Genomic DNA, 11,201 nt, shown 5'->3' with positions numbered 1-11,201 from the left:
CTCTCTCGTTCTCCCCTCACCCTCGCTGGATCTGGATCGAGCCCGATCCCCTCGCTCCACACGCGCCGCCGCACAACCGTGCTCGCGCAGGGCAGCACCCCACCCCGCCTAGTGCGCCTTCTACCTACCGCCGGCGACCTCGCCAACCTCCTGCGCCACATCGCGCACCGGATGCCCTTCCCGAAGACCAGCTGCCTCTGCTGTCTCGTTGTCGACCACCGCCTCCCGAGCTCCGGCGCCGCCCCGAGCCCGCTATAGCACATCTACAGGGCTATGTGAGCCCCCTTCCCTTCCCCTCTTCTTCCCTGGCGGATCCGCCGTCGCTTCCGCATGCGCACACTCGCCGCCCGTGCCATTCCCGCTCCCTGCACACCGTGCCAGACCGCGCCCGCGCCCGACGTCGTCGGTGCCCTCTGCTGCACCCGCGCGTCGCCTGCGCCCCGGACCTCCCCTGACTCGCGCTTGAAGGAAATATGCCCTAGAGGCAATAATAAAGTTATTATTTATTTACTTTCATGATAAATGTTTATTATTCATGCTAGAATTGTATTAACCGGAAACATAATACATGTGTGAATACATAGACAAACATAGTGTCACTAGTATGCCTCTACTTGACTAGCTCGTGAATCAAAGATGGTTAAGTTTCCTAGCCATGGACAAAAGAGTTGTCATTTGATTAGCGGGATCACATCATTAGGAGAATGATGTGATTGACTTGACCCATTCCGTTAGCTTAGCACACGATCGTTTAGTATGTTGCTACTGCTTTCTTCATGACTTATACATGTTCCTGTGACTATGAGATTATGCAACTCCCGTTTACCAGAGGAACACTTTGTGTGCTACCAAACGTCACAACGTAACTGGGTGATTATAAAGGTGCTCTACAGGTGTCTCCGAAGGTACATGTTGGGTTGGCGTATTTCGAGATTAGGTTTTGTCACTCCGATTGTCGGAGAGGTATCTCTGGGCCCTCTCGGTAATACACATCACTTAAAGCCTTGCAAGCATTGCAACTAATGAGTTGGTTGTGGGATGATGTATTACGGAACGAGTAAAGAGACTTGCCAGTAACGAGATTGAACTAGGTATTGAATACCGACGATCGAATCTCGGGCAAGTAACATACCGATGACAAAGGAAACAACGTATGTTGTTATGTGGTTTGACCGATAAAGATCTTCGTAGAATATGTAGGAGCCAATATGAACATCCAGGTTCCACTATTGGTTATTGACCAGAAACAGTTCTAGGTCATGTCTATATAGTTCTCGAACCCGTAGGGTTCGCACGCTTAACGTTACGATGACAGTTATATTATGAGTTTATGAGTTTTGATGTACCGAAGGAGTTCGGAGTCCCGGATGAGATCGGGGACATGACGAGGAGTCTCGAAATGGTCGAGACATAAAGATCGATATATTGGACGACTATATTCGAAGTTCGGAAAGGTTCCGAGTGATTCGGGTATTTTTAGGAGTACCGGAGAGTTACGGGAATTCGCCGGGGAGTATATGGGCCTTATTGGGCCATACCGGAATAGAGGAGAGAGGCCAAAAGGAAGGAGGCCTGCGCCCCCCCTCTGGTCCGAATTGGACAAGGGGCGCAGCCCCCCTTTCCTTCTTCCTCTCCCCCTCTTTCCCCTTCTCCTACTCCAACAAGGGAGGTGGAATCCTACTAGGACTAGGGAGTCCTAGTAGGACTCCACACTTGGCGCGCCCCCTCCTAGGGCCGGCCTCCTCCCCCCTTGCTCCTTTATATACGGGGGAAGGGGGGCACCTCTAGGCACGACACACAAGTTGATCTACGGATCGTTCCTTAGCCGTGTGCGGTGCCCCCTCCACCATATTCCACCTCGGTCATATCGTCGCGGAGTTTAGGCGAAGCCCTGCGCCGGTAGAACATCATCATCGTCACCACGCCGTCGTGCTGACGGAACTCATCCCCGACGCTTTGCTGGATTGGAGCCCGGGGAACGTCATCGAGCTGAACATGTGCTGAACATGGAGGTGCCGTACGTTCGGTGCTTGGATCGGTCGAATCATGAAGACGTACGACTACATCAACCGCGCTGTCATAACGCTTCCGCTTACGGTCTACGAGGGTACGTGGACAACACTCTCCCCTCTCGTTGCTATGCCATCACCATGATCTTGCGTGTGCGTAGGAATTTTTTTGAAATTACTACGTTCCCCAACAGTGGTATCAGAGCCAGGTTTTATGCGTTGATGTTATATGCACGAGTAGAACACAAGTGAGTTGTGGGCGATATAAGTCATACTACTTACCAGCATGTCATACTTTGGTTCGGCGGTATTGTTGGATGAAGCGGCCCGGACCGACATTACGCATACGCTTACGCGAGACTGGTTCTACCGCCGTGCTTTGCACACAGGTGGCTAGCGGGTGTCAGTTTCTCCAACTTTAGTTGAACCGAGTGTGGCTATGCCCGGTCCTTGCGAAGGTTAAAACAACACCAACTTGACAAACTATCATTGTGGTTTTGATGCGTAGGTGAGATTGGTTCTTGCTTAAGCCCGTAGCAGCCACGTAAAACTTGCAACAACAAAGTAGAGGACGTCTAACTTGTTTTTGCAGGGCATGTTGTGATGTGATATGGTCAAGACGTGATGAGATATAAGTTGTTGTATGAGATGATCATGTTTTGTTGAAGTTATCGGCAACTGGCAGAAGCTCTATGGTTGTCTCTTTGTTGCATAAGATGCAAGTGCAAAAAAATTGCTTTACTTTATCGCTATGCGATAGCAATAGTTGCAAGAGCAATAGTTGGCGAGACGACCATGTGACGACACATTGATATAGATCAAGATGATGAAGATCATGGTGTCATGCCGGTGACGATAGAGTTCATGATAGTACTTTGGAGATGGAGATCAAAGGTGCAAGATGATCATGGCCATATCATGTCACATATTTTGATTGCATATGATGTTTATCTGTTATACATCTTATTCTGTTTTGTTTGTCGGTAGCATTATAAGATGATCTCTCACTAATTATCAAGAAGTGTTCTCCCTGAGTATGCACCGTTGCGAAAGTTCTTCGTGTTGAGACACCACGTGATGATCGGGTGTGATAGGCTCTACGTTCAAATACAGCGGGTGCAAAACCGTTGCACACGCGCAATACTCGGGTTAAACTTGACGAGCCTAGCATATACAGATATGGCCTCGGAACACGGAGACCGAAAGGTCGAGCGTGAATCATATAGTAGATATGATCAACATATTGATGTTCACCATTGAAACTACTCCATCTCACGTGATGATCGAACATGGTTTAGTTGATTTGGATCACGTGATCACTTAGATGACTAGAGAGATGTCTGTCTAAGTGGGAGTTCTTAAGTAATATGATTAATTGAACTTAAATTTATCATGAACTTAGTCCTGGTAGTATTTTGCAAATTATGTTGTAGATCAATAGCTCGCGTTGTTGCTTTCATATGTTTATTTCGATATGTTCCTAGAGAAAATTGTGTTGAAAGATGTTAGTAGCAATGATGCGGATTGGATCCGTGATCTGAGGTTTATCCTCATTGCTGCACAGAAGAATTATGTCCTTAAATGCACCGCTAGGTGACAGACCTATTGCAGGAGCAGATGCAGACGTTATGAACGTTTGGCTAGCTCAATATGATGACTACTTGATAGTTTAGTGCACCATGCTTAACGGCTTAGAATCGGGACTTCAAAGACGTTTTGAATGTCATGGACCATATGAGATGTTCCAAGAACTAAAGTTAATATTTCCAGCAAATACCCGAGTTGAGAGATATGAAGTCTCCAACAAGTTCTATAGCTAAAAGATGGAGGAGAATCGCTCAACTAGTGAGCATGTGCTCAGATTGTCTGGGTACTTCAATCGCTTGAATCAAGTGGGAGTTAATCTTCCAGATAAGATAGTGATTGACAGAATTCTCTAGTCACCATCACCAAGTTAGTAGAACTTTGTGATGAACTATAGTATGCAAGGGATGACGAAAACTATTCCCGAGCGCTTCGTGATGTTGAAATCAACGAAGTTAGAAATCAAGAAAGAGCATCAAATGTTGATGGTTGACAAGATCACTAGTTTCAAGAAAAAGGGCAAAGGGAAAGAAAGGGGAACTTCAAGTAGAATGACAAGCAAGTTGTCACTCCCATGAAGAAGCCCAAAGCTGAACCAAAGCCTGAAACTGAGTGCTTACACTGCAAAGGAAATGGTCACTAGAAGCGAAATGCCTTGAATATTTGGTAGATAAGAAGGATGGCAAAGTGAACAAGGGTATATTTGATATACAGGTTATTGATGTGTACCTTACTAGTGTTTATAGTAGCCCCTGAGTATTTGATACTTGTTCGGTTGCTAAGATTAGTAAATCGAAACAGGAGTTACATAATAAACAGAGACTAGTTGAGGGGAAGTGACGATGAGTGTTGGAAATAGTTCCAAGATTGATATGATCATCATCACACACTCCCTATATTTTCGAGATTAGTGTTAAACCTAAATAAATGTTATTTAGCGTTTGCGTTGAGCATGAATATGATTTGATCGTGTTTGTTGCGATACGGTTATTCATTTGAAGTTCAAGAATAATTGTTATTCTGTTTACATGAATAAGACCTTCGGTGGTTATACACCCAATGAAAATAGTTTGTTGGATCTCGACCGTAGTGATACACATATTCATAATATTGATGCCAAAAGATGCAAAGTTAATAATGATAGTGCAACTTATTTGTGGCACTGCCGTTTAGGTCATATCGGTGTAAAGCGCATGAAGAAACTCCATAAAGATGGATTTTCGGAATCACTTGGTTGTGAATCATTTGATGCTTGCGAACCGTGCCTTTTGGGCAAGATTACTAAAACTCCGTTCTCCGGAACAATGGAACAAGCTACTGACTTATTGGAAATAATACATACCGATGTATGCGATCCAATGAGTGTTGATGCTCGTGGCAAGTATCGTTATTTTCTGACCTTCACAAGATGATTTGAGCAGATATGGGTATATCTACTTGATGAAACATAAGTCTGAAATAGTTGAAAGGTTCAAAGAATTTCAGAGTGAAGTGGAAAAATCATCGTAACAAGAAAATAAAGTTTCTACGATCTGATCACGGAGACGAATATTTGAGTTACTAGTTTGGTCTTCAATTAAAACAAAGTGGAATAGTTTCACAGCTCACGCCACCTGGAACACCACAACATTATGGTGTGTCCGAACGTCGTAACCGCACTTTATTGGATATGGTGCGATCTATGATGTCTCTTATTGAGTTACCATTATCGTTTTGGGGTTATGCATTAGAGACAGCTGCATTCACGTTAAAAGGGCACCATCTAAATCCGTTGAGACGACACTATATGAACTGTGGTTTAGCAAGAAACCCAAGTTCTCGTTTCTTAAAGTTTGGAGTTGCGATGCTTATATGAAAAAGGTTTTCAACCTGATAAGCTCGAACCCAAATTGGAGAAGTGCATCTTCATAGAATACCCAAAAGGCAACTATTGGGTACTCCTTCTATCACAAATCCAAAGGCAAAACATTCGTTGCTAAGAATGGATCCTTTCTAGAGAAGGAGTTTCTCTCGAAAGAAGTGAGTGGGAGGAAAGTAGAACTTGATGAGGTAACTGTACCTGCTCCCTTATTTGAAAGTAGTTCATCACAGAAATCTGTTCCTGTGACTACTACACCAATTAGTGAGGAAGTTAATGATGATGATCATGAAACTTCAGACTAAGTTACTATAGAACCTCGTAGGTCTTCCAAAGTAAGATCCGCACCAGAGTGGTACGATAATCCTGTTCTGGAAGTTATGTTACTAGACCATGACGAACCTACGAACTATGAAGAAGCGATGGTGAGCCCAGATTCCGCAAAATGGCTTGAGGCCATGAGATCTGAGATAAGATCCATGCATGAAAACAAAGTATGGACTTTGATTGACTTGCCCAATGATCGGCGAGACATTGAGATTAAATGGATCTTCAAGAGGAAGACAGACGCTGATAGTGTTACTATCTACAAAGCTAGAATTGTCGCAAAAGGTTTTCGACAAGTTCAAGGTGTTGACTACGATGAGAGTTTTTCACTCGTATCTATGCTTAAGTCTGTCTGAATCATGTTAGCAATTGCCACATTTTATGAAATCTGGCAAATAGATGTCAAAACTGCATTCCTTAATGGATTTTTAAAGAAGAGTTGTATATGATGCAACCAGAAGGTTTTGTCGATCCGAAAGGTGCTAACAAAGTGTGCAAGCTCCAGCGATCCATTTATGGACTGGTGCAAGCATCTCGGAGTTGGAATAAACGCTTTGATAGTGTGATCAAAGCATATGGTTTTATACAGACTTTTGGTGAAGCCTGTATTTACAAGAAAGTGAGTGGGAGCACTATAGCATTTCTGATAAGTATATGTGAATGACATATTGTTGATCGGAAATAATGTAGAATTTTTCTGGAAAGCATAAAGGAGTATTTCAAAGGAGTTTCTCAAAGAAAGACCTTGGTGAAGCTGCTTACACATTGAGCATCAAAATCTATAGAGATAGATCAGGACGCTTGATAAGATTTTTCAATGAGTACATACCTTGACAAGATTTTGAAGTAGTTCAAAATGGAACAGTGAAAGAAAGAGTTCTTGCCTGTGTTGCAAGGTGTGAAGTTGAGTAAGACTCAAAACCCGACCATGGCAGAAAATAGAAAAGAATGAACAATCATTCCCTATGCCTCAGTCATAGGTTCTATAAAGTATGATATGTTGTGTACTAGACCTATTGTATACCTTGCTCTGAGTTTGGCAAAGGAATACAATTTTGATCTAAAAGTAGATCACTAGAACAGCGGTCAAGAATATCCTTAGTGAGGACTAAGGAGATGTTTCTCGATTATGGAGGTGATAAAAGAGCCAGTCGTAAAAAGTTACAACGATGCAAGCTTTTACACCAATCCAGATGACTCTAAGTCTCAATCTGGATACATATTGAAAGTGGGAGCAATTAGCTAGAGTAGCTCCGTGCAGAGCATTGTGGACATAGAATATTTGCAAAATACATACGGCTCTGAATGTGACAGACCCGTTGACTAAACTTCTCTCATGAGCAAAACATGATCATACCTTAGTACTCTTTGGGTGTTAATCACATAGCCATGTGAACTAGATTATTGACTCTAGTAAACCCTTTGGGCGTTGATCACATGACGATGTGAACTATGGGTATTAATCACATACAAATGTGAATATTGGTGTTAAATCACATGGTGATGTGAACTAGATTATTGACTCTAGTGCAAGTGGGAGACTGAAGGAAATATGCCCTAGAGGCAATAATAAAGTTATTATTTATTTCCTTATTTCATGATAAATGTTTATTATTCATGCTAGAATTGTATTAACCGGAAACATAATACATGTGTGAATACATAGACAAACATAGTGTCACTAGTATGCCTCTACTTGACTAGCTCGTGAATCAAAGATGGTTAAGTTTCCTAGCCATGGACAAAAGAGTTGTCATTTGATTAACGGGATCACATCATTAGGAGAATGATGTGATTGACTTGACCCATTCCGTTAGCTTAGCACACGATCGTTTAGTATGTTGCTACTGCTTTCTTCATGACTTATACATGTTCCTGTGACTATGAGATTATGCAACTCCCGTTTACCAGAGGAACACTTTGTGTGCTATCAAACGTCACAACGTAACTGGGTGATTATAAAGGTGCTCCACAGGTGTCTCCGAAGGTACATGTTGGGTTGGCGTATTTCGAGATTAGGTTTTGTCACTCCGATTGTCGGAGAGGTATCTCTGGGCCCTCTCGGTAATACACATCACTTAAAGCCTTGCAAGCATTGCAACTAATGAGTTAGTTGTGGGATGATGTATTACGGAACGAGTAAAGAGACTTGCCGGTAATGAGATTGAACTAGGTATTGGATACCGACGATCGAATCGCGGGCAAGTAACATACCGATGACAAAGGGAACAACGTATGTTGTTATGCGGTTTGACCGATAAAGATCTTCGTAGAATATATAGGAGCCAATATGAACATCCAGGTTCCACTATTGGTTATTGACCGGAAACAGTTCTAGGTCATGTCTACATAGTTCTCGAACCTGTAGGGTCCGCACGCTTAACGTTACGATGACAATTATATTATGAGTTTATGAGTTTTGATGTACCGAAGGAGTTGGGAGTCCCGGATGAGATCGGAGACATGACGAGGAGTCTCGAAATGGTCGAGACGTAAAGATCGATATATTGGACGACTATATTCGGAGTTCGGAAAGGTTCCGAGTGATTTGGGTATTTTTCGGAGTACCGGAGAGTTACGGGAATTCGCCGGGGAGTATATGGGCCTTATTGGGCTTTAGGGGAAAGAGAGAGGAGAGGTTGGGCGCCCCCCAAAGGCCTAGTCCGAATTGGACTAGGGGGAGGGGCTGCGCCCCCTCCTTCCTTCTCTTCTCTTCCCCCTTTCCTTGACTCCTACTCCTACTACTTGGAAGGGGGGGGGGGGAATCCTACTCCCGGTGGGAGTAGGACTCCTCCTTGGCACGCCCTCCTTGGCCGACCGCACCTCCCCCCTCCCTCCTTTATATACGGGGGCAGGGGGGCACACCATAACACACAAGTTGATCTACGTGATCGTTCCTTAGCCGTGTGCGGTGCCCCCCTCCACCATATTCCACCTCGGTCATATCGTCCCGGAGTTTAGGCGAAGCCCTGCGCTGGTAGAACATCATCATCGTCACCACGCCATCACGCTGACAGAACTCATCCCCGAAGCTTTGCTGGTTCGAAGCCCGGGGATCGTCATCGAGCTGAACGTGTGCTAAACTCGGAGGTGTCGTACGTTCGGTACTTGGATCGGTTGGATCGTGAAGACGTACGACTACATCAACCGCGTTGTCATAACGCTTCCGCTTACGGTCTACGAGGGTACGTGGACAACACTCTCCCCTCTCGTTGCTATGCCATCACCATGATCTTGCGTGTGCGTAGGAATTTTTTTGAAATTACTACGTTCCCCAACAGTGGTATCAGAGCCAGGTTTTATGCGTTGATGTTATATGCACGAGTAGAACACAAGTGAGTTGTGGGCGATATAAGTCATACTACTTACCAGCATGTCATACTTTGGTTCGGCGGTATTGTTGGATGAAGCGGCCCGGACCGACATTACGCGTACGCTTACGCGAGACTGGTTCTACCGCCGTGCTTTGCACACAGGTGGCTAGCAGGTGTCAGTTTCTCCAACTTTAGTTGAACCGAGTGTGGCTATGCCCAGTCCTTGCGAAGGTTAAAACAACACCAACTTGACAAACTATCATTGTGGTTTTGATGCGTAGGTGAGATTGGTTCTTGCTTAAGCCCATAGCAGCCACGTAAAACTTGCAACAACAAAGTAGAGGACGTCTAACTTGTTTTTGCAGGGCATGTTGTGATCTGATATGGTCAAGACGTGATGAGATATAAGTTGTTGTATGAGATGATCATGTTTTGTTGAAGTTATCGGCAACTGGTAGAAGCTCTATGGTTGTCTCTTTGTTGCATAAGATGCAAGTGCAAAAAAATTGCTTTACTTTATCGCTATGCGATAGCAATAGTTGCAAGAGCAATAGTTGGCGAGACGACCATGTGACGACACATTGATATAGATCAAGATGATGAAGATCATGGTGTCATGCCGGTGACGATAGAGTTCATGACAGTACTTTGGAGATGGAGATCAAAGGTGCAAGATGATCATGGCCATATCATGTCACATATTTTGATTGCATATGATGTTTATCTGTTATACATCTTATTCTGTTTTGTTTGTCGGTAGCATTATAAGATGATCTCTCACTAATTATCAAGAAGTGTTCTCCCTGAGTATGCACCGTTGCGAAAGTTCTTCGTGCTGAGACACCACGTGATGATCGGGTGTGATAGGCTCTACGTTCAAATACAGCGGGTGCAAAACAGTTGCACACGCGGAATACTCGGGTTAAACTTGACGAGCCTAGCATATACAGATATGGCCTCGGAACACGAAGACCGAAAGGTCGAGCGTGAATCATATAGTAGATATGATCAACATATTGATGTTCACCATTGAAACTACTCCATCTCACGTGATGATCGAACATGGTTTAGTTGATTTGGATCACGTGATCACTTAGATGACTAGAGAGATGTCTGTCTAAGTGGGAGTTCTTAAGTAATATGATTAATTGAACTTAAATTTATCATGAACTTAGTCCTGGTAGTATTTTGCAAATTATGTTGTAGATCAATAGCTCGCGTTGTTGCTTTCATATGTTTATTTCGATATGTTCCTAGAGAAAATTGTGTTGAAAGATGTTAGTAGCAATGATGCGGATTGGATCCGTGATCTGAGGTTTATCCTCATTGCTGCACAGAAGAATTATGTCCTTAAATGCACCGCTAGGTGACAGACCTATTGCAGGAGCAGATGCAGACGTTATGAACGTTTGGCTAGCTCAATATGATGACTACTTGATAGTTTAGTGCACCATGCTTAACGGCTTAGAATCGGGACTTCAAAGACGTTTTGAATGTCATGGACCATATGAGATGTTCCAAGAACTAAAGTTAATATTTCCAGCAAATACCCGAGTTGAGAGATATGAAGTCTCCAACAAGTTCTATAGCTAAAAGATGGAGGAGAATCGCTCAATTAGTGAGCATGTGCTCAGATTGTCTGGGTACTTCAATCGCTTGAATCAAGTGGGAGTTAATCTTCCAGATAAGATAGTGATTGACAGAATTCTCTAGTCACCATCACCAAGTTAGTAGAACTTTGTGATGAACTATAGTATGCAAGGGATGACGAAAACTATTCCCGAGCGCTTCGTGATGTTGAAATCAACGAAGTTAGAAATCAAGAAAGAGCATCAAATGTTGATGGTTGACAAGATCACTAGTTTCAAGAAAAAGGGCAAAGGGAAAGAAAGGGGAACTTCAAGTAGAATGACAAGCAAGTTGTCACTCCCATGAAGAAGCCCAAAGCTGAACCAAAGCCTGAAACTGAGTGCTTACACTGCAAAGGAAATGGTCACTAGAAGCGAAATGCCTTGAATATTTGGTAGATAAGAAGGATGGCAAAGTGAACAAGGGTATATTTGATATACAGGTTATTGATGTGTACCTTACTAGTGTTTATAGTAGCCC

This window comes from Triticum dicoccoides, chromosome 5B (genome assembly GCF_002162155.2).
Source record: "Triticum dicoccoides isolate Atlit2015 ecotype Zavitan chromosome 5B, WEW_v2.0, whole genome shotgun sequence".
Classification (NCBI taxonomy): Eukaryota; Viridiplantae; Streptophyta; class Magnoliopsida; order Poales; family Poaceae; genus Triticum; species Triticum dicoccoides.
The sequence above is the reverse complement of the archived record's forward strand: the minus strand, read 5'-3'. Positions refer to the sequence as shown.